This window comes from Heterodontus francisci, chromosome 3, assembly GCF_036365525.1.
Source record: "Heterodontus francisci isolate sHetFra1 chromosome 3, sHetFra1.hap1, whole genome shotgun sequence".
In the NCBI taxonomy this organism is placed as follows: Eukaryota; Metazoa; Chordata; class Chondrichthyes; order Heterodontiformes; family Heterodontidae; genus Heterodontus; species Heterodontus francisci.
In genome coordinates this window covers 189,579,235-189,604,803 of record NC_090373.1, presented here as the reverse complement: position 1 = coordinate 189,604,803, position 25,569 = coordinate 189,579,235, and the positions used below count along the sequence as shown (strand labels likewise).

General features: G+C 42.9%; 1 protein-coding gene across 6 annotated transcripts in view; it reads right to left on the bottom strand.

Moving 5' to 3' along the window:
• Positions 1 to 25,547, bottom strand: part of LOC137365261 (CSC1-like protein 2) — a 302,640-nt gene extending 277,093 nt beyond the window's left edge. For 3 of the 6 annotated variants that reach the window (XM_068027916.1, XM_068027921.1, XM_068027920.1), the window contains exon 1: positions 25,260 to 25,457. The gene's annotated coding sequence lies outside the window, so the exon portion shown is untranslated. The other 3 variants (XM_068027917.1, XM_068027918.1, XM_068027919.1) reach the window with 3 other exon arrangements.
• Between the last annotated feature and the right edge of the window lie 22 nt (positions 25,548 to 25,569).

Sequence of the window (25,569 nt, the reverse complement as noted above, 5' to 3'; positions counted from 1 at the left end):
AGGTGTATTTAGTACATCACTATGAATATTTAGTGAAAGATGTATTTAAACTGAGTTTATGTTATTTGTTTTGTGGTATGTGGGCATTACTAGCTAGGCCAACATTTGTTGCCCATCCCTAACTGCCCTTGAACTGAGTGGCTTGGTAGGACATTTCAGAGGGCTTTTAAAAAAAAAAGTCAATTACATTGCTGCCTGTCTTGAGTCACATGTAGGCCAGACCAAGTAAGGATGGGAGACCTCCTTCCCTAAAGGACATTAGTGAACCAGATGGGTTTTGACAACAAACAACAATGGTTTCATGGTCACCATTAGACTAGCTTTTAATTTCATATTTATTAATTGAATTCAAATTTCACCGTCAGCTGTGGTAGGATTTGAACTCATGTCCTCAGAGCATTAGCCTGGGTTCTGGATGACTATATATTTTCAAAGTGCCAAACAGATTGGGGAGGCAGTGGCGGAGTGGTAATGTCACTGGACTGGTAATCCAGAGGCCCAGGTTAAAGCCCTAGGGACATGGGTTCAAATCCCACCACGGCAGATGGTGAAACTTGAATTCAATTAATAAAAAATCTGGAATTAAAAAACTAGTTTTTAAAGAGATGGGCAATAAATGCTGGCCTTGCCAGCGACACCCACATCCCTTGAACGAATAAAAAAAATTAAAGCTGTTCTCTTTACAATTCAAAACTTGTGCTAGCACATAGATTTACACAAAATTGGCTGAGACTGTTACACACAACAGTGTGTACACACAACTGGACTTTGAGTGGAAACGCTACATAAGCACCCTGTGTCTATATATGCCTGGTTGGTCAGCATCCTTTCATCTACGAAAGATGACGGACAAGCAGCAAACAATCTATTTGGGGCCGGTGGAGTGGATGTCTTCCCTTGGTGCGCTTTTGCTGATGGCTCTGAAAGTCAATTCTTGAGGCACAGGTTCTGCCAGCGAAGCTGTCAAGTGATGCTGAGAGTTGTTTTTGGCGTTGGTGCCTACTACCAAGCTACTGTAGAAACTGGTTGGTGCAGTAATGCACACTAGTCCACAGGATGCATCGCCATTTCTCTCTTTTGCCAGATAGTGACTTCCATGTGCGATAGTCGACATTTAGGGCCTTCATGCCAACCGACCTAGGAGCTCTAATAATGAGGGAGTAGGTGATTGAGAGATAGTAATCTTTGGAGCTCTTTGTTACATACTTTTCTATGTAAATTTCCCTCTACAATGCCCTAACCCAAGCTTAAGAACTATTCCTGCCAAAAACACAACACCATTACCTTCGACTCAACTATATACTGTGTTGATGCACTAGTGTGACATTTTCCATTTCCTACAACGGCTAGAATTGTGGATAATATCTGAAGTGAAGTGGAGAACCTTGTGCCAAAATTAGATCCAATTTTGTGCTTTGTGTCCATTAGAAACCAGATTGGAAGTGCCCAAACAGCTCTCATGCCAAGCCCTTACAATGAGGTATAGGAGACATTAAGTCAAAAATCAAGGTTGTCTCAAGAATACTGCTTTAACTCACTAACAGCCCCCTTCCCCCTAGCAATAGCATAATTATTCAATGCTCTAGCTGAAGGAACAGTTTAAATGGGGTTCTGGAGTGGGGGAAATGAGGTAAATTAATTCAAGCTATTGTGTGGGGAAAAAAAGAAAAAAGCCATGCTGTGTAAACAAAGCAGCCATCAATCACCAGGCAAAGGAGATTGAGGGGAGATCTGATAGAGGTGTACAAAATTATAACAGGCTTAGATAAGTTAGACAAGGAAAAACTGTTCCCATTAACTGATCGTACATGGACTAGGGGACACAGATTGAAGGTTTCGGACAAGAGATGCAGGGGAAATGTGAGGAAGAACTCTTTTTTACAGTGAGTGGTAATGACCTGGAACTTGCTGCCCAAGAGGGGGTGGAAGTGGAGACAACCAATGGTTTCAAAAGGAAATTGGATGGGCACTTAAAGGACTTGCAGGGCTACGGGAATTGACGGGGTAGTGGAACTGACTGGATTGCTCCACGGAGAGCTGGCATGGACTCGATGGGCCGAATGGTCTCCTTCTGTGCTGTAAAGCAATATGACCATACTCTGTAGTGCCAACCTGAGCAGCACTTTAACAATTTGTTGACTGACAAACTGGCTTGTACCCAAAGTACACTGCAACGCTTTACATTACCCACACAAGCAAATATTTTCACGAGTCACCTTGCTGCCTCCCTATCAGGGAGTATCCAGATCAGGTTCAGCAACTTGCAACCCAAGATGTATGGTGCAGACAGATTACATCTCCAGCAAATCACACCCGGATGAATTTTTAGAAAAAAATATTAGAAGATAAGTCTGATGACACCTCCCATTTGCTAACATACTAAATTTCTGGGCAAATGTCAGGAATTTAGTTTTTTTTCCTCCCTTATCTAATCAAGCAGAGGTGTTTTCTTTACACGAGCAGGGTTATTGAAATACAGCACAAGTTGCTGAATTTAGTTCATCCATAATAAGATGCATCTTTATGCGATACTACACTAGCAACTCCAACCCAATTTTCTGATAATTTCTGTGCAAGTTAGATACAGATTGTACCAGAAAAAAGGCACTTTAAACCATGCCTTAAAACTAAATCCCTGGAGGAAAAGGTTTTATTTTAAATCTGCAGAATATGAAATATAAATACTAAGTTTTGAACTCTCAAACACATGCTTAAAGCTAGATTTTTTCCTATACCTTTAATTTATTTGTAGAACTTTGCTATGGACATATTGGATGCAGTTTTTTTTCTCTGTACTGAAATGGCTGAAAAGCAATTTATTGAACAAAAGTGATTTTTGTAACTTCTACCCTCATCTCCTACTTGCAATGGATTAGGAGAGCTGTCAAATAGAAGATAACACACTGTCAAAGATGAGGCGCAAAAATATAATCAAAGGGGTCACGTCTTTGTGGTCCCCTAACATTTGCGAGGGAGCTATTGTCAATTGGTCTGTCTGCCTGCAGACTACCCAACCACTCCTTTGGCAGCAGAGGAGTTCAAAAGACCAGGCAGTCAGAGCAAATCACAAGGAAGAATACAAACAAAAATGTTTTAAAAAATCTTCAGGACTCTCAGCTTAAAAAGGAAAATAGCAAGATTTAACAACTTGTCTTTATAAAAAGCCTTCATGAAAGTTTTTAAAAAGACAAAAGAAAATAGATTAGTAACAAAAACAGATTTTAAAATATTTAAATTATGTGCTGAATGTGCAGTGAGAAAAATCACAAGGCCTTTTCAAGTATAGTACAAAGATAGAAAAGCACAGATTCAACGACTGAACAATTTCCTACACGGCAAGCTCAAAAACTTCCATCATACTGAAGGAAGCTCCATGTGCATCTTTTACACATTAGGTGGCCTCTGGACCACTTCTGAGCTCCATTGTGCTTACATTTACTTTAGGCAAACAAACAGTTTAGGTCTTTGATGCTGGCGTTCCAGGTAGATTGAGTCATTTGCAACATGGCATGCATTCAATGAAGGAAGCTGCACTGGTAATAGCATGTTTGACACTGCCACAGTAGCAGACAGCGAGGGGGATCAAAGTAGATCCCCTGATCAGGTGGGGATTGGGAAGGAGAAAGGAAATAAAAATACTCTCCCTAGTATTACACAGCTGCAACGCAGCAGCTAGGAACTAGGTCATAAACCCATACTTGTGAAAGGCTGCTTTTAGAATGGCACTATTTTTGTTCAGATGCTGGGAGACAAATGTCTGAAGCAAATGTCAGTGCTATATGCTAATTCTGCCTCCCATACCCTGGTAGCAGGCTTAGTATTTCTTGGGTCTACATTTTCATTGCTCGGATTAGATTTAGCTGCTTATCTGAATCAGAGGAGCCATTTCTTGCAAATTGGTCTCGCAGAATCCAAACTAAACAAGGGCCAGTATAAAAGAGTTGCAAGTACGATGGAATAGAACATGCAGAATTACATCAAAAGAGGTGGGAATATAAAAAACTCAAAAAGGTAAAATTGTGGCCTACATGCGACTCCAGTTCAACATTGAGGATGAATTTTAATGCCAATGCCACCCACATCCCAAGAATAATTTTTGTGATAAACCAAATGCACCAATCAAGTCAATCCCAATAATGGGATACGAAACGTAACCCATTGCTCATCATAGCCGTCAGACACACAAGTCCCTCTATGACATATCCCACTGTCCTCTTTCACTAATAAATACCTAAAGATTTCTGAAACAAAAGTTGCACAAGGGGTATCTTTTGTGTATACAATAGCTTATGCTGAATTTTACTCGTCACGGGGCTTAAATTCAATGGCAGCTGCTTAACAAAATGTTAAATGGTTTCTCTACTTTTCTAATTTGGATTCTTGTCACTTACATGCAAGGTCCCTGACGCAATCCTGAGTGCTTACCCAGTCACTATGGGCTTTATGCATTTCATTTTGAATTCCTTTTCTTCAGGCAGAAACAGAAATCAAAATATTTGCCAGTCAGTATGGGTCTTGAAGCAAATTAGATCCTGGTGACTCCTCCTCTTCAAAGCTTGAAATACCAATCTTTCTTGTCCATACATAATCTGCAGATTATCCCCAAACTAATGAGGGGCGTATTTGCGTGAAATAATTTCCCCGAGTGTAATTATGCTTCAGGCAACAATAAAATTATAGAATTTTTGTAAAAGAACCATTAACTTTGCAATCAACTAAAAATAATTGTATCTGATTATCTTTCTAAAGCTATTTTTGAGAGATAGTGCTGATTTACTAAGTTATTTCATAATATCAACAAATCTGATAAAACAGAGACTCTTATCTGGGTTCAAATTAGCCCAGACTATTGGGAAGAAAGGTCCATCTCTATGCACACTCCCTCCCCTCATTCAACAATCAAATCTGCATGGGTCCAGTGTTAAATAAGGCTAGATAGCCTTAATCCAGTTCCTTATGTCTGTAACCTGCTCCAGTCCTAACCCTCAGAACTTTGCACTCCTCCAATTCTGGCCTCTTTAGCATCCCTAACTTTAATAGCTCCACCACTGACACCCATGCCTTCAGCTGCCTGGATCCTAACCTCTGCAATTCCCTCCCTAAATCTCTCCGCCTCTCTGTCCTCATTTCAGAGGTTCTTTAAATCCTCCTCTTGTTATCATCTGCCCTAATATCTTGTGCGGTTCGGTGTCAAATTTTGTTGATATTGCTCCTCTGAAGCAGCTTGGAACGATAAAGGTGCTATATTGGTACAAATTGTTGTGGTTTGGTATCAAAAATGGCAAAATTCAATCTGAACATGGAAAGAAGCATGCTTCAGAGGCTGAGTTGAGACTATGGAGGGCACAGAGTTTGCACCTCATCATAGGAGCATAGGTGGTGTAGGCCATTCAGTCCATCGAGCCTGCTCTGCCATTCAATATGATCATGGCTGATCATCCACTTCAATTTTCCCACACTATCCTCATATCCCTTTATGTTATTGGTATTTAGAAATCTGTCAATCTCTGCTTTAAACATACTCAATGACTGAGCTCCCACAGTCCTCTGGGGGAGAGAATACCAAAGATTCACAACCCTCGGAGTAAAGAAATGTCTCCTCATCTTGGACCGAAGTGGCTTCCCCTTATTTTGAAATTGCGTCCCCTGGTTCAAGACTCCCCAACCAGGGGAGTTACCCTGTCTATCCTTTAAGTACTTTGTAGGTTTCAATGAGGTCACCTCTCATTCTTCAAAACTCTAGAGAATACAGGCCCATTTTCTCCAAAATCTCTTCACAGGACAGTCCCACCATCCTAGGAACAAGTCTGGTGAACCTTTTTGTTGCACTCCTTCTAGGGCAATAATATCCTTCCTAAGGTAAGGGGACCAAAACTGCACACAGTACTCCAGGTGCAGTCTAACCAAGGTTCTATACAATTGAAGCAAGACTTCACTACTCCTATGCTCAAATCCTCTTGCGATCAAGGTCAACGTACCATTAGCCTTCTTAATTGCTTTCTGCACCTGCATGTTAGCATTGTGACTTATTGACGAGGACACCGAGATCCCTTTCTAATCTACACTTTCTAATCTCTTACCATTTAAGAAATACTCTGCTGTTCCTACCAAAATGGATAACCTCACATTTTCCCACATTGTTACATCTGCCACACTCTTGGCGATTCATGAAGTCTGTCCAATTCCCCTTGAAGCTGCTTTGCATCTTCCTCACAACACATTCCCACCTAGTTTTGTGTCATCTGCAAACTTGGAAATATTACATTTGGCCCCCACATCCAAATCATTGATATATATTGTGAACAGCTGGGGCCCAAGCACTGATCCCTGCAGTACCCCACGAGTCACAGCCTGTCAATGCGAGAATGACCCGTTTATTCCTACTCTCTGTTTTCTGCCCGTTAATCAATCCTTAATCCATGCCAGTATATTACCTCCTATCCCAGGTGCTTCAATTTTGCTAATCAATCTCCTGTGGGGGACTTTATTAAAAGCCTTCTGAATATCCAAGTATATTACTTCCACCAACTCCCCTTTATCAATTCTGTTCGTAACATCCTCAAAAAACTCCAACAGGTTCGTCAAACATGATTTCCCATTCATAAATCCATGTTGACTATGCCCAATCAGATCAGTATTATCCAAGTGTCCATTTATCACATCCTTTAGAATAGATTCTAGCATTTTCCCTACTACAGATGCAAGACTAATAGATCTGTAGTTCCCAGTTTTCTCTCTCCCTCCTTCCTTAAATAATGGGGTGACATTTGCTACCTTCCAAGCTGCGGGAACCGTTCCAGAATCTATAGAAGTTTGGAAGATGATCACCAATGCATCCATTATCTCCATAGCTAGCTCTTTCAACACTCTGGGACCTATCAACCTTCAGCCCCATTAATTTCTCCGGTACAACCTTCTTACCAATACCAATTTCCTTCAATTCCTCATTCTCCCTAGTCCCTTGGATCTCTAATTCTGGGAGATTTCTTGTATCTTCCTCAGTGAAGACAGACACAAAATAATCATTTAGCTTCTCTGCCATTTCTCTATTCTCCATTATAAATTCTCCTGACACTGCCTGCAATGGACTCATATTTGTCTTAGCCAAACGTTTCCTTTTTACGTACCTATAGAAGCTTTTACAGTCAGTTTTTCTGTTTTTTGCTAGTTTACATTCATATTCTATTCTCCCTTTCTTTCAGTTTCTTGGTCCTCCTTTGCTGTATTCTAAAATCCTCCGAATCCTCAGGTTTACTACTATTTCTAGCAACATTATAGGCCTTTTCTTTTAAGCTTACACAATCCTTAATGTCCTTTGTTATCCACTGTTGACTGCCTTTACTTTTGGGGTTTTTGTGCCTTGTAGGAATGTATAGTTGCTGTAAACTATGTAATAATTCTATAAAGACTATCCATTATCTATGTACTGTCATACCTTTTAATATATTTTCCCAATCCATCACTCATATCTTCATAATTCCCTGTGTTCAAATTGTTCAACCCTGGCTTCAGACTGAGCGACCTCATTTTCAAACATAATGTAAAATTCCATCATATTATGATCACTCATCCCTAAATATTCTTTTACAAGATTAATTAGCCCTTTCTCATTACTCCCCTTACTCATAAGAGATCCTCCCATACTAATGTACTGATCGCATCCCTTATTATCAGTGCAACAGCACCTTCTTTTCCTTTTTGCCTGTGCTTCCTAAACGTCAAATATCCTTGAATATTCAGTGCCTAGTCTTGGTCACTCTGTAGCCACGTTTCCGTAATGGCAATTAGATCACACCCATTTACTTCTACTTGTGCCTTCAAATCATCTACCTTGTTGTGAATGCTGCGTGCATTCAGGTAGTGTGCCCTTAACCTGGTCTTCTTGACATTATTCTGCATTACAAGCCTAGCTGATGCTTGCCTTTGTTTCACCTGCCTTCTAATGTCACTTGCTACTTTTCTACCTCCTGTTACTAGCTTTACTTCCTTCCAACTTAAGCTATGCTTCAGGTTCCCATCCACCTTTAAACCCTCAACAGCACTAGCAGATCTCCCTACGAGGATGTTAGTTCTGGTCCTGTTAAGGTGTAGTCTGTCCATCTTGTACAGGTCCCAATGCCTCAGAAATCTGATGCCCTCCCTCCTACACCAATACTCCAGCCACATGTTCAACCGATCATTCCTCCTATTCCTATGCTCACAAGCATATGGCACTGGGAGTAATCCTGACATTACTGCTAATCACTTACTTATACTGTACTTGACTGGTGTGACAGTGTCACTGGAAAGTGAGCAATTTCACATCGTGATAATAGAGATCCTTCACAGACATCCCTCACCTTGATCAGCATAAAATAATCTACATAACTGCGCATGCCCGCACAAACCACAAAAATAGTCTTTATATCTAATGCATTATTGATGTGCCATCAGCCATTGCCTAAAACAACTGACCGCAACTTACTCACCCACTCCCAACCACTGCATCACATCAGGCCTCCTTTGCCTCTTCAAAATCCTTCAGCACATAGTCAACTAGCACAGTCACATCTCACAAAACTCCCTTTTACAAATCAGCTCTGTTCACAGCATCCGTAACAGCCTGTAGTTGTGATTAGAGCTCATTGCCACTCTTCCCTCCGACTTTTCTACAGTATACATGGCAACAACTACTACAATAACATGCACTGATACACACCTTTAACATATCCCAAGATAATTCAAAGCAGCATTATTCGACAAAATGTGACAGTCACTTGAGGAGATAACAGGACAGGGAACTGAAACCTTATTTAAAAAGATAGGTTTTAAGGAGCATCTTAAAGGAGGACAGAAGTAGAAAGCTGGAAAGCTAAACAGTTGAAGACCTGGATACCAATGGAGGAGACCAGGCACCTGCACGAGGCCAGAACTGGAGGAGCGCAGAGATTTTGGAGGGATGACGGGCTGCATGGAGGGATTTGAAAACAAGGGTTAAAATTTTAAAATGGAGGCACTGCCAGATTGGGAGCCAATATTGGTCAGTGAGCATTGTCAGCATCATCATGGTCAGCAAATTTTCAGCAATGGCTTTTTCTTCCATCTTTGTATGTTGGATTCTGCAGTATCCTAGGTTTAATCCTTAGGCTTTCTTTTTTCCTTCTTCACATGCTGCTCCTCAGATATTAGCGGCAGGCATCTGTTCAGTTCTCGTGTATGCTGATCACACTCCGCTTTAACCATCCATCAACATTCTTGATTTCAAACGACTTCTGTTCCGCCAAGAGTACCCAATGTCAAGTTGTGGACAAGCCAAAACATTCTCCAAATGAAAATAAAAATAGAAGCCTTTTTTGGCTTCTACAAGGAACTGTATCCCTTTATCCCTGACTTCATCCTTCTCCCTGGTTGCTCACTCAGATGAACCAGACCTCAAGAGACTTCTCTGAACTCAAGTTGTGCTTCAATTGCCACACCCTAACCATCATCAAGACCACGCAATTCCAACTGTTTCTGCCTCTACTCCACTGTTGCTTTAACCCTTATTTACATTTCGGCGCAATGACAGGAATCAGAGCGGTGGATGGATGTTTTTCAGACTGAGAGGTGGTGCTCTCCAAAGGTCAGTTTTGGGCCCATTACTTTTTAATTTTTATAAACAACCTAGACTCAGCTGTCAGTAGCAGCATTATAAAGCTTACGGATGATCCAAAGCTTCGCAAAACAGTAGATAGTGATGAGGATAGTTATAGGCTTCAGAATGAGGCAGGATGGTGACACACAGCTGTCTGTCTGTTTCTCCTGTTACAACAGGCTGTTTTTCACTATAAGCCAGTTCAAAATTAAACTGTAATAGATGTATCTCTTGATATCCAGTCCGAGTGGCTGTAGCCAAGGCAACGAGAATGCATCTTTGACTCAGCTTCAGGAGCCTGCTACCTTCAAGCAGTACAACTCCTTTTCCCAGTCTTAAAGGCACACCGCATTCTTCCCCCCAAAAAAACTACAGGAGCATAACAACTGTCTCAGAATTTTTTCCAATAATTTGCCCACCACTGAGGCTGACTGGCCTAGAATTACTCAGGCTATCCCTTCCTCCCTTTTTAAACAATGGTACAATGATAGCACCACACCTGTAGCCAAAGAGGATTGGAAAATGATGATCAGAGCCTCTATTTCTTCCCTTGCTTCCCTAAGCAGCCTAGAACACATTTCATCCGGGCCTGGTGATTTACCCACTTTTAAGGATGCTAAACATCTTAATATTTACTCCCTCACTATGATTATCCCAACCAATATTTCACACTCCTCCCCCTTAATTACAATGTCTGCGTTGCCCCTCTCTTTTGTGAAAACAGATGGAACGCATTCATTAACAATGCCTCCAAGCACAATTTGGTCTCTAATTGGCCCTACTGTTTTCTTAGTTATCCTTTTGCTCTTTAGGCATTTATAAAACATCTTGATTTTACCTGCCACTATTTTTCATGCCCTGTCTTTGCTTTCCTCATTTCCGTTTTAATAATCATCCCTGCACTTTTTATACTGCTCTAAGATTACTGCAATATTGAGCTCTTGGCATCTGACAGAAGTGGTTTTTTTTGCCTTATTCTACTCTGCTCTGACATGGACAGGCCGGGGGTTTGGTGGGGGGGGGGGGGGGCGGGTTCTAGATTTGAGACCCACCCTTTTTCTTTATGGGAACATATTTGTTCTGAACCCTCTTCAGCTTCTTGAATGCCTCCCATAGCTCTGACTGATTTACTTTCAAGTATCTGGGAAAAAATGAACTGGAAACAATCACACCTCCTTTTATTAAAATTGGCCTCCTCCCACACCCCCCCTCCCCCACCCTCCCGCAGTTTAAAACTTTTATTTTTGGTCTCTCTTTATCCTTTTCCACAACTGTTCTAAATCCAACTGAATTATGATTCAGAGATAGGTGCTGGCCAGGTCATCAGGGGAACTCCCTTGCTCTCCTTCAAATAATGCCATGGGATCTTTTACGTTCACCTAAGGGGACAGATGGGGCCTCTACTTAATGTCTCATCTGAAAGATGAGACCGCCTCATGTACTGGAGTGCCAGTTTAGATTATGTGCTCAAGCCTCTGGAGTGGGACTTGAATCCACAAATTTCTGACTCAGAAGTAAGATTACGATCACTGAGCCACAGCTGATATCTAAGTCACTATGTTGAGCACTAATATAGTCTGACATTTCAATGCAGTACTGAAGATGATTGCATTGTTAGAGGGGTCATCTTTAAACCTCTCTCTTCACCTTCTTCGATGGATGTAAAAGATCCCATAGTGCAATTTGAAAAGGGAAGTTTTCTAGTGCCCTGGCCAGCATTTACTTTTTTGAAATTTATTCTTTCATAGGATGTGGGCCCATCGCTGAATCCCCCACTATCAACATCCTGGGGTCACCATTGACCAGAAACTGAACTGGACCAGTCATAGAAATGTTGTAGCTACAATAACAGGTTAGACGCTGGGAATTCTGCAGCGAGTAACTCACCTCCTATCTCCCCAGTGCCTGTCCACCATCTACAAGGCGTAAAGTAAGGAGTGTGATGGAATACTCTCCACTTGTATGGGTGCAGCTCCAACAACAAAGAAGCTCCACATCATCCAGGACAAAGCAACCTGCTTGATTGGCACCCCATTCACCACCTTCAACATTCACTTTCTCCACCACCGACGCACACTGGCAGTAACACCATCTACAAGATGCACTGCAGCAACTCACCAAGGCTCCTTCAACAGCACCTTCCAAACCCATGACCTCTACCACCTAGAAGGACAAGGGCAGCAGATGCAGGGGTGCACCACCACCTGCAAGTTCCCCTCCAAGCCACACATCATCCTGACTTGGAACTATAGTGCCGTTCCTTTACTGTCGCTGGGTCAAAATCCTGGAATATCCTTCCTAACAGCACTGTTGGTGTACCTACACCCCAAGGACTGCAGCAGTTCAAGGCAGCAGCTCACCACCAACTGCTCAAGGGCTGGGCAATAAATGCTGGCCTGGTCAGCGATGCCCACATTCCCCGAATGAATAAAGAAATTCTATGCAGTGTTTAAAGAGGGAATCACAGCAGGCTCCTTTTAAAAATATATATCAAGCAGTTATAGTCCTGGGTACTAACAAATTACCGATTTTAATTTCTGCAACAATGGCATCCGTGCCTTCAGTTTCCCAAGCCCTAAACTCTGGAGTTGCCTAAATAAACTTCTCCATGTCTCACTTCTCCTTTAAAACCTATCAATTTGGTCAAGCTTTTAGTCATCTGTCCCATCACCTTATGTGGCTCGGTGTCAAATTTCGTTTGATAACACCCCTGTGAAGCACCTTGGCATGTTTTATTACATTAAATGTGCTATACAAATACAAGCTGTTGTTGTTTTCCATTCATTGCTAACTTTTGGATACCCACCAGTGGAGGGAAGAATTTGCTTCAACATGTTTGAGACTGCCAATAGGGAGCTGAACTGACATCAGTCATACCCTGAGGGTGCTTCAGAATATACTGCTTTCATTAGGGAGACTAGTTGAGCTATTAGGATAAGTAAACTTTCCAAACAATCAAGATCTTTAATGTCGACGGACAATGGCACAAGTGAAGGTGTCAACCAGCAGCACGGCAGAGGCAGGCAATGTTATGCAGGCAGCCTTTGTGGAGCTGATATGGGGTCAGATAGCAAGCTCAACAATCTCTCAAGGCTGAAAGCAAAGACAAAAATACATCACGTCCTGATCAGAGAACTCTTCTACACTGACGATGCTGCGCTAGTTGCTCACATGGAAACTTAGCTACGAAGACTCGTGGACTGTCTCTCCCATGCCTGTTACTTGTTCTCCTTGACTATAAGCATCAAGAAAACCATGGTCATGAGGACAACCGTGTTGCATCTCTGTCCCTGATCACACCAAATAAACTCATTGGAAGTGGTTAGCAAATTCTGCTAACTTGGGGCCACAGTGACAATCTGTCCCCTGAAGCAGAACTCACGAGAACGCAGCTACGATTTTGGCCGACTTGCAAACCGCGCATGGGAGGGTACCAAGCTGACCCTTAGGACCAAGTTGATGGTTTACAAAGCTTGTGATCTAAACACCTTGCTGTCTGGCTGTGAAACATGGGTGACTTACAGCTACCAGGAAAAGCTCAATAATTTCCATCTTTGCTGTCTGCGGCACATTTTAGGTATAGACTGGCAGGAGAAAATCACAAATGTGGCTGTCCTCTGAAAGGCAGAGCTCCCAAGTGTGTTGGCACTAATCAAACAGAGGCAGCTTCGGTGGGTCGGACATATCTGCAGGATGGAAGATGGTTGCATACCGACGGACCTTCTATATGGCGAGGTCGGACGACTAGTGGGGCACCCAAAGCTCTGCTTCAAGGATGTTTGCAAGCGTGACATGAAGGCCCTAAATGTCGACAATCGCACGTGGGAATCACCAGCTGGCAAAAGAGGGAAATGGTAACATTTAGTGGACTGGTAGGTACTACCACGAAGAGCAGTGGCTATAGCAGCTTGGCAACAGACGTCAATGCCAAAAACAACTCAGCGTCGCAGCAGCTTCACATGCAGCACCTGTGGCAGAACCTGCCTCTCAAGAATTGACCTTCACAGCCATCAGCAAAGGTGCACCAAGAGAAGACACCCCATCTAAATGGATTGTTTGTTGCGTGTCCAACAAGGAAGGACGTCAACCTGATATGGGGTCGATTAGGATGCCAAGGTTGCAAAAACATCAGTTCAGAACGAGACAATGCTGTGCAGATAATCCAACAAATTAACTAACTTATTGCTAAACCACTGTTCCTTGCAACAAATTTATGTCTTTTTTTTTACCAAGGAAACTTAATCACTAGACTTCAGTGTTCAAACATTAAGGTAATTATAACACTACAGTTAACCAAGTTTGGGGTGAGATGACCTATATCTAGTTCTAACTACTATAGAACTTCATGCATTAGCTTCCATATTCATTCAACTACAAAAACTTATACAACCACCCAAAAGTACCAGTCATCCATTTAGTTTCCATAGTTAGTTCAAGATATTCTGTCACTGTAACCATGGTATATTATTTCTCTCCAATCTTTGACATGATCAACCACATCCATCTTCAACACAACATACCCCGCAAATATGGGATCTGCTGCCAAATGTATATTGATCAGATGCAACTCTACCTCTGCACCTTCCCTTTCAAACCCTCTGTGCTATCCGACTGCCTGTGCAACCTCCAGTTAAACTAACTGCATTTCCACCCATTATCTCATGCTGAACTGAGGTTTCCGGAACCTTGGCATCCTATTCGACCCCAAGATGAGCTTCCAACCCCAAATCATCTCCATCAGAGTCTGTCTATGTCTGCTTTTGTGACATTGCCTGCCTCTGCCCATCTGCTTGTTAACGCATGCCACGGTTATCCCCAGGCTCAACTTTTCTAATGTCTTCCTCATTGACCTCCCACCCTCCACCTTCTATAAAATTCAGCTTATCCAAAACTCTGCTGCCCAGCTAACTGACACAAAGTCCTGCTCATCCATCAACTACATCCCACAGTAACCGCTGATCCTCCGCTGTTTCAAATTTAAAACTCTCATCCTTGTGTTTAAATACCACATCTGCATAACCATCAGTGCCCAACCAACCTAACCCCACCCTGCCTCCCCCCACCACAAACTCCATCTAGCTTCTTGTACATTCACCCTCCCTTTGATCCAGCAATGGTGGCTGTGCCTTCAGCCACCTAGGACCCGTGCTCTGGAATTTCCTCCCAAAATTCCTTCAACTCCCTCTTTGCCTAGAAGACCCATCTCTGTGGTGAAGCTTTTGGTCACCTCTCTTTTTATATCATGTCAGACATATTGTTTTTTGATGATGCCTCAAGCTTTGAGTGATATTTCTCTATGTTAAAGGAGCTGACTGTGACTACATGGGCCCACAAGCATACATAGAGTCACTATTACTCAAGAGTCTCCCTCGCCTAGTGAAATGGGCGATGCCAGCATACAATTAGAGATTGACCCCATGTCTTCAGATTATGTTGCCAAGACCTAGCATGCAGATGAGGCAGAGAAGAGGGCCAAAGATAGATCCTCTGGCTATAATTGATAGCAATCTATTGAGCAATCCCACTGAGCGAAACAATGGAGGAGAGGCACTTTAGAAGGACAATGTGGTTGACTGTTTCAAAGGCAGCAGTAAGGTCAAGTAGGATGAAAAGGGATGGTGCACCGTGGTTATAGTCACAGAGGATGTCATTTGTGACTATAATTAAGTCACTTCAGTGCTGTGGCAGAGGCAGAAATATGATTGGAAAGACTCAAATGTGGAGTTGCGGTAAATTTGGGACAACATATTCAAGTGCTCTGGAGAGGAACACAAGAATGAGGAGCAGCAGTAGACCCTACAGCCCCTTGAGCCTGCTCCACCACTCAAGATGATCATGGCTGATCTTCAATCTCAACTCCACTATTGTGCCTACTCGTCATATCCTTTAATTCTCTAAGAGACCAAACATCTGTCCATCGCAGTCTTAAATATGCTCAACGATGGAATACCCACAACCCTCTGGGGCAGAGAATTCCAAAGATTCACAAACTTTGAATGAAGAAATTTCTCATCTCAGTCCTAAATGATTAATCCCTTATCCTGAGACGGTGCCCCCATGTTCTAGATTCCCCAATCAGCAGAAACAATCTTTCAGTGTCTAATCTCTCAAGACCTTTCGAGATCACACCTCATTCTTCTAACCTCCAGAGAGCATAGGCCCAGTTTACTCTGCCTCTCACCATAGGACAATCCTCTCATCTCACGAACCAATCTAGTGAACCTTTGTTTTACCCCCTCCAATGCAAGTATGTCCTTCTTAAATATGGAGACCAAAACTGCAGACAGTACTTCAAGTGTGGTCTCACTAAAGCCCTGTACCCCTGTAACAAGACTTCCTTATTCATGTACTCCAATCCCCTTGCAATAAGGACCAACATGTCATATGCCTTCCTAATTACTTGCTGTACATGCATGCTGTGTTCTTTGTATGAATGCACCCAAGTCTCCCTGAACATTTACAAATTTCACACTTCAAAAAAATTTCTGTTTTTCTGTTCTGACTACCAAAGTGAATAACCTCATGCTCCCCCACATCATACTCCATCTGCCAACTTGTTGCCCACCTGCTTAATCTGTCTATATCTCTTTGCAGCCTCTTTGTATTCTCCTCAGTTTATATTCCTACCTAGCTCTGCAGCATCAGCAAAATTAGATACATTACTCTCAGTCTCTTTGTCTGTCATTATTGCAGATTGTAAATAGCGGAAGCCCCAGCACTGATCCTTGCAGCACTCTACTAGTGACAGCCTATCAATTTGAAAATGCTCTGTTTATCCCTCCACTCTTCTTCCTGTCTGTTAACCAATCCGCCCCCAAGTCACATACCATTATCTTGTGTATTAGCCTTTTGCGTGGCACTTTACCAAATGCCTTTTGGAAATCCAAGTATACTACATCTACTGGTGCCTTTTTATCTGCTCTACCAGTTACATCCTCAAAAAACTAATAAATTTGTCAAACACGATTTCCCTTTTGTGAAACCATGCGGACTTTGTTCGATCGTAATATGATTTCCTAAGTGCATTGTTAAGACTTCCTTAATAGATTCCAGCATTTTCCCGACGACAGATGTCAGGCTAACTGGCCTATAGGAAAGGGTGCTTTTGATGGGATAATCGTTTGCAAGGACGGAGAAGTAAAGGATGAGTTTTTTTTTTTGAGTAGCTGCTAATGCCATGCAACTTTGAAAGGCAAGAGACAGTAGTGAAGAAAGGGAACTAATTACAAGAATTTAGGGAGCTAGGTAGCAGATTAAAAAGCAGGACCTCAAAGGTTGTAATCTCTGGATTATTCCCAGTACCACGTGCTAGTGAGTATAGGAATAGGAGGATGCAGCAGATGAATGTGTGGCTGAGATGGTGCAGGAGGGACGGCTTTAGTTTCCTGAATCACTGGGTCGGTTTCTGGCAAAGGTGGGACCTGTACAATTTGGATGGGTTGCACCTGAAACAGATCAAGACCAATATCCATGCTGGGAGGTTTGCTAGTGCTGTTGAGGCAGGGGAGGGGGAGGGGGAGGGGGAGGGTGGGGGGGTTGGCAGGGGGATGGGACACAGAGGAGGGTGAGGCATAAATATAGAAGAGAAACTGAGACAGTCTGGAAGGCAGAGCGAATATAAACCTGTTAGGGCACAAGTGAAAAATGCAAGGCTAGATTGCATCTATTTTAATGCAAGGAGTCCTACTAGTCAGGCATTGATTAGCACATGTGATTATGATATTATTGCTTTCAGAGACATGGATGACAGAGGGGTAGGACTGGCAGCTCAATATTCCAGAGTATAGAATAGCTCAGTTTGGGTTCCGCCAGGGCCACTCAGCTCCTGACCTCATTACAGTATTGGTTCAAACATGGACAAAAGAGCTGAACTCAAGAGGTGAGGTGAGAGTGACTGCCCTTGACATCAAGGCAGCATTTGACCGAGTATGGCATCAAGGAGCAAAACTGAGGTCAATGGGAATCAGGGGGAAAACCCTCCGCTGGCTGGAGTCATACCTAGCGCAAAGGAAGATGGTTGTGGTTGTTGGAGGTCAATCATCTGAGCTCCAGAACATGACTGCAGGAGTTCCTCAGGGTAGTGTCCTCGGCCCAACCATCTTCAGCTGCTTCATCAATGACCTTCCTTCAATCATAAGGTCAGAAGGGGATGTTCGCTGATGACTGCACAATGTTCCGCACCATTCGTGACTCCTCAGATACTGAAGCAGTTCGTGTAGAAATGCAGCAAGACCTGGACAATATCCAGGCTTGGGCTGATAAGTGGCGAGTAACATTTGTGCCACACAAGTGCCAGGCAATGACCATCTCCAACAAGAGAGAATCTAACCATGTCCCCTTGACATTCAACAGCATTACCATCGCTGAAACCCCCACTATCAACATCCTAGGGGCTACCATTGACCAGAAACTGAACTGGAGTAGCCATATAAATACAGTGGCTACAACAGCAGGTCAGAGGCTAGGAATCCTGAGGCGAGTAACTTACCTCCTGACTCCCCAAAGCCTGTCCACCATCTACAAGGCACAAGTCAGGAGTGTGATGGAATACTCTCCACTTGCCTGGATGGGTGCAGTTCCAACAACACTCAAGAAGCTCGACACCATCCAGGACAAAACAGCCCACTTGATTGGCACCCCATCTATAAACATTCACTCCCTCCACCACCGACGCACAGTGGCAGCAGTGTGTACCATCTACAAGATGCACTGCAGCAACACACCAAGGCCCCTTAGACAGCACCTTCCAAAACCGCGACCTCTACCAACGAGAAGGACAAGGGCAGAAAATACATGGCAACACCACCATCTGCAAGTTCTCCTCCAAGTCACACACCACCCTGACGTGGAACTATATCACCGTTCCTTCACTGTCACTGGGTCAAAATCCTGGAACTCCCTTCCTAACAGCACTGTGGGTATACCTACCCCAAATGGACTGCAGCGGTTCAAGAAGGCAGCTCACCACCACCTTCTCAAGGGCAATTAGGGATGTGCAATAAATGTTGGCCTGGCCAGTGGCACCTACATCCCATGAATGAATTTTTAAAAAAATTTCCTATCCTCTCTGGTCACAGGAGAGGTACCAGAGAACTGGAGGACAGCGAATGTGGTACCATTCTTCAAGACGGTAGTAGGGATAAACCAGGCAATTCGAGGCTGGTGAGTCCAACATCAGTGGTAGGGAAATTATTGGAAAAAATTCTGAGAGACAGGATTAATCTACACTTAGAGAGGCAGGGATTAATCAGAGATAGTCAGCATGGCTTTGTCAAGGGGACATCGTGTCCAACTATCTTGATTAAATTTTTCAAGGAGGTGACTAGATGTGTAGATGAGGGTAAAGCAGTTGATGTAGTCTACATGGACTTCAGTAAGGCTTTTAATAAGGTCCTGCATGGGAGATTGGTCAAGAAGGTAAGAACCCATGGGATCCAGGGCAATTTGGCAAATTGGATCCAAAATTGGCTTAGTGGCAGGAGGCAGAGGGTAATGGTCAAGGGCTGTTTTTGCGAGTGGAAGCCTGTGACCAGTGTCGTACCACAGGGATTGGCGCTGGGACCCTTGCTGTTTGTCGTGTACATCAATGACTTAGACGTGAATATAGGAGGTATGATCAGTAAGTTCGCAGATGACACGAAAATTGGTGGCATCGTAAATAGGAGGAAAACCTTAGATTACAGGATGATATAGATGGGCTGGTAAAATGGGCGGAGCAATGGCAAATGGAATTTAATCCTGAGAAGTGTGAGGCGATGCATTTTGGGAGGACTAACAAGGCAAGGGAATATACAATGGATGGTAGGATCCTAAGTAGTACAGAAGGTCAGAGGGACCTTGGTGTGCTTGTCCATAGATCACTGAAGGCAGCAGCACAGGGAGATAAGGTGGTTAGGAAGGCATATAGGATACTTGCCTTTGTTAGCTGAGGCATAGAATATAAGAGCAGGGAGGTTATGATGGAGCTGTATAAAACGCTAGTTAGGCCACAGCTGGAGTACTGATGTGATTGCACTGGAGAGGGTGCAGAGGAGATTCGCCAGTATGTTGCCTGGGCTGGAGCATTTCAGCTTTTAAGAGAGACTGGATAGGCTCGGGTTGTTTTCCTCACAGCAGAGAAGGCTGAGGGGAGATAGGATTGAGGTATACAAAATTATGAGGGGCACTGATAGGATAGAGAGGAAGAAACTTTATCCCTTAGCGGAGGGGTCAATAACTGGGGTGCATAGATTTAAGGTAAGGGGCAGGAGGTTTAGAGGGAATTTGAGGAAAAAACTTTTCACCCAGAAGGTGGTTGGAATCTGGAACACACTGCCTGAAGAGGTGGTAGAGGCAGAAACCCTCACAACATTTAAGTATTTAGATGAAACGCCATAGCATACAAGGCTACGGACCAAGTTCTGGAAAATGGGATTAGACTAGTTCGGTGCTTGATGGCCGGCACAGACACGATAGGCCGAAGGGCCTGTTTCTGTGCTGTGTAACTCTATGACAAATGTCAGCTAGCACGGAGTCAGGAATGGAAGTTAGGTCCTCAGCTGTTTTAGTGACAGGAAATGGGTGTCATGGACAAGATGAGCTTGAGAGAGATGATACAAAGGGAGATAGAAGAGAAATGAGAGTAGGATGTTGGATCAAGGCTTAGGCATTGAGGAGAAAACAGGGGTAGCAGCAATGGTAGCTGAACAGGTGAGGTCATCCTGAGGAACAAAGAAATCCATGAATGCCTTGCACTTATTTAAGGGGAGGGGGGCAATTGCGTGGGCGTTTATTGTAATGATTGGGAGCGGAGAAATGAATCTACTCTGCCGGATGATCCTAAACTAAGTGGTTTTGCAGAGAATAAGGTCTATAGCATTCCACGCAGTCCAGACAAATCCAATGATGGATGATTACCAGTCATGGACCAGATATGCTCAGGTCTGCACCTCGAACTTTCAGCAAGGATTTGTGGTGTTGCTGGTAGTGGTGGGGGAGGGGGGGGTGTGGCAGGATGGTGGAACAGCCAATATTGGAGAGGGTACAGGTTTTAATGGGTACAAGTAACAAACGTGGAGGTGATGGAGTGGATGAGAAGATCAGAGTTGAAGTATAATGACAAATTGAAAAGGCAAAATGCAATTCTAAGTGACTTGGGGAAGAGTATATTCCCCAGAAGTGGGGCTGAATGGATGTAGGGGTATGGGTGTGATGAGAAATACAAGGAAGTGGTTGGAGATGACCTTGCTCAAGGTCTAAACCATAGGAGCAGAGGCCATATGAAATAGTTAAGTCTTGAGGTGGCCATAAACATGGGTCAGAAAGTTTATTTGGAGGAAGTGGTTTAATGGAAAAGACTCATACAATGCTTTTCAAAATCTCAGGATGTCGCAAAACACTTTACAGCAAATGAAGTCCTTGTGAAGTGCAGTTACTGTTTTAGTGTAAGAAATGTGGCAGTCAGTTTGCACACAGCAAGCTCCCACAAACATTTGATAATGACCAGATAATTTGTTTTACGAGTTGGTGGAGGATAAATGATGGCCAGAACATTGGGGAAACTTCCCTGCTCTACTTCAAATAGTGTTGAGATCCATCTGAGGGAGCAGGCGTGGCCTTGGATAAATGACTCATTTGAAAGATCGCACCTCTGATAGTACAGTACTCTCTCAGGAGCGTCAGCCTAGATTCTGTGCTCTTTGCCCTTGAGTGGAACTTGGACCCTTCTGAATCAGAGGTAAGACTGTTATTCAGTGAGTCACAGTTGATAGAACAGCAGTAAACTCAGAACAGAGAAGGCAAGTAGAACTGGGATAGAGATTGAAATAACCATGAACGATGAGCTGCTTAATTCAGAGTCTGAGAGAAAGAGAGGTGACAGCAACATGGGTGACGGATCAGCTGGTAGTGGTAGAGATTGAGGATTTTTAAAAGAGAATTGAGAAGGGTGGAACAAGGTAGGTTATCAAATTCAAGACTAGCATTTCTGGAAGAGGACACAGAAAATGCAATGGAAAAAGCACCCACCACTATTCCCGTCACAATTTAAATGACAAGTGTACATTACATTTGAAAACTCGGGTCACCTAACAGTAGACATGAGTGCAGCTGTAAAGATATTAACAGCAAACCAAAGACCATGCAACTGGTGCTAACCCCACAACAGGCACTGTATTATTCATAGGTCATTTGCAGCTTTCACATTGATTTTGTGGGCAGTGAAATTTCCACAGAACAACACTCCTTAGCATTATACGTAACAAGTACAGTACAGTAGGAACACAGGAGCAAGAATAGGCCATTCAGCCCTTCGAGCATGCTCTGTCACTCAATTAGATCATGGCTGATTATCTACTTCAACACCACTTTCCCACACTACCCCCATAGCCCTTGATGTCATTAGCATCCAGATATCTACTGATTTTTGTCTTGAACATGCTCAATGATTGAACTTCCACAGAATTTCAAATAGGAACATAGGAGCAGGAGTACCAAGTGTGAGCACAAAAAGTGCTCGTTCCCTGTGTCAATTTATTAGTAAGCAGGAAAAAAAACTAAATCTTTAGCTTATACAAGTCCAGACAGCAGGCTAGTTAAGAAATGACAATGGATACAATGCGGTTGTTCACTTTCAGTGCAAAGAGGAAGCTTCAGTCTGACTAATGAGCAAAACCACACCAGGACAACAGTAAGCTTTTTTTTCCATGGGATATGGGCGTCGCTGGCAAGGCCAACATTTGTTGCCCATTCATAATTACCCTTGACTAGTGATTGGCTTGCTGGGCCATTTCAGAGGGCAGTTAAGAGTCAACGACATTGTCGTGGGTCTAGAGTCACAAGTAGACCAGACCAGGTAAGGACTGATTTCCTTCCCTAAAGGATGAGTTTTTATGACAATTGATGATAGATTCATGGCATTATTATTGAGACCAGCTTTCAATTCCAGATATATATTAATTGAATTTAAATTCCACTAGCTGCTGTGGCGGGATTTGAACTCATGTCCATAGGGCATTGGCCTGGGCCTCTGAATAACTAGTTCTGTGACAATACCACTATGCCACTGTCTCCCGTAGCATTGACAGAATTAACGATCTGCTGCTGTTCTTGGCTTCAGATTCAACAGTGATGTCAATATGGCTCAGCTTTGTAGCTCGCCTTAGTTAAAAGTATGCGGCTTCAAATCCATATCAGAAGTTATCTAGGTTGAAATATTAGTGCAGTTCGAGGGAGAGCTAACGATGTTAGCCTTTATGACCCCATCTCGATTGTACAGCACTATGGAGAAAGAGAGTTTACCAAGTGCCCAGACCAAAATTCCTCTAGCAATGCCATCCCTCTCATATCTGTGGGATCTGGCTGCAAGAAAAATAGTTTTCACATTTGTTCAAATGTAAACTGTAAACAATTATTTGACTATCTCAAAAGTAATTAATTCTATGGAAAATGTCTTTGAAAGGCAAAAAGGAACAAAGAACAAATGTATGGAATTAGCTCGCCGATCATCCACAATCTCTCCAAATGGCAGAGCAGACTCGAGGGGCTGAAAGGCCTACTCCTGTTCCTATTCTTGTGATCCCTGTCAATAATCAAACCGCAATGGAGCCCATGCTTTGCTATATAATCCGCACCATTATTACGATACAGTGGCAAAGGATGTATGCAGTTGTCATGGAAATGGGTACCATCTGCAAATCTTCATTAGAAACAAATTCCTAGTTTTCTGTCAGATACATCTTAACAGCCAGGGTGAGCAGCACTGGAAAAGGCCAAGCAACAAGTTGCCCAAAGAACAAATCTTGGAAATAAAACTGCTGAACAAAAGACAAGTACTTGTTACTGATCAATGTAGTGGAAAATCCTCAATACTATTCATTACTTACATCTCAACAGTTCAAAGAAACTACTCCCAATGTACATACATCAAAAACCACAAAGTGTCCCATCACATTCTTAGCAAACCTCCTTAAAACACACAAACTTAATCTTCCTCTCCAACAAAATTGAGTTCAAATATTTATTTCTACTGATGTTATGAAAAAAATATTAATGATTTAAAATTGCATTTCACTCATTTAGTGCCCATGTTGAAAATCACTTCTCGCCCTCCTCCTTATCCCTCCCATGTTTTGCTTTGTACACAATTTATGGATGGCCCCAAAGGGAAAATGTATATAGATGCAGTGTTCAACTGTACCAGAGAAGTCCAAATTTTAGATGTTGGATAACAGTGTAACAGTTGAACACTGACATGCATCCTGCCTCCCCTGGGTTCAGGGACAAGCAGGAGAACAATCTAGATTTGCCATTTCCAATTGATACTCAGACTCGGATGCTGGAGCGATACATGGATTCTAGAGGATGGTATATTTAAACTCCACTGGAATTCCTTTTTCCCATTATAAAGGACTAGTCAACATTCATATCTGAACTTTCATGAAGTAAAGGACATGGCTGAGGGCTGGTGGCCCTCTCAACCATTGCCCTAGAATGGGTTAGCACCTTGAAGAGGAGCAGCATGCATAAAGAGAATTAAAAGCATGAATGAAAATGAATGAAAATGAAAAGCAGAGAATTTAAAAAATCTAACCAATGAATAACAGAAAACGCTCGAGAAAGTCTAAGGTTCAGTGTCGAATGCATCAGAACTTTTCCTATCATTCTCTCAGGTCAGAAATGACCTACTGTCGATTCGCAACATACGCCAGTTTTTAATTCGGATTTCCAGCTTTCGCTGTTCTCCTTCCCGTATCCTACCATTCCCTCCACCCCGCCCCTAACAAAAGGAGAATAGTCGTGGAGCAAGATGAATCCATGGAACAAACACTCTGCTAAGGGAAACATAACACCAACATGTAGCGTTCCATTGACTAGGACGTCAATTATTTAAAGATATGTTGGGCAGCAGCAGTCACTAAATCGAACAGCATGTAAAAAAGAAAGCGTGTATATTCATACTTAACGGAATTACAGCATTGCACATCTCGAATAATTGAAATGGCGATTCGTACATTTTAAGAGGATTCAAATGCTACTGATGCAAAGACGGTATGAAGAATCCTCGTTTACAGGCGGAGCTGTTTACCTCTTCGCACAGACCATACAGGCGCACAAAGACCCTCAGGAACAAATAAAGAAATCCTTAACGAGCATTCCCAACCCTCCCTCCCCCGCGGGAACCAGACAACCAATTTTCAGCTTCAAAACTCTGACGGATTTGTATATCGACAATTAACATGTTGAAATTCACATGTTGAAGCCCATCATTCTGGGTTCTATTGCCTAGGCTTTCAATGCGACAAGGTGTTGAGGCCAATTATAATTTGTTTTAACGACCAACGTTTGCATTTTAACAAAACGATTTAAATGGAAACATTGTAAAGTACAATTGCAACACGGCAGATTTTTAAATGTGTTTATTAAAATGAGACATGTCAAATGCAAATAAACAATTACTCAATTTTTCCCCTGCAAAACCCGACAGAATTAAAGCGAGTATTTATCCCCCAACATTCGGGAAAATATCTCTGCAACCATTGTAATACTACTTCATACCAGGGCTGGTGCCACTCTACTCGCGCCTTTGCATTAATTGCTCCCAATGCCAGCCCAGATTCTTCCAGCAGACTCGACGGGACAAGCCGGGCAGAACCCGGTCCTTCCTTACCTGCACACCCACAGCAGCAACAGCCGGCCTTAGCAACCAATCTCCGTCCTCACCTCACGCGCGCGTTGCTAAAACCCCACAGCCATTAAAGGTCAGTTAGACTTAATTATATTTTTATGTATATATTTCAGACAAAAGTCCACTCGGCTTCAAAGTCCGACGCCACTGTAAACAAGTGCCGCCTTTCAGGAGGTTAAAAAAAAAAGCATGATACTAACCACAGGAGCAAGAAGAGCAGCAGCTGCTACCGACACACGTCACGTCGCCCCGCCCCTTGCGCAATGACGCAATCGTCGGAACACCGGCCTCA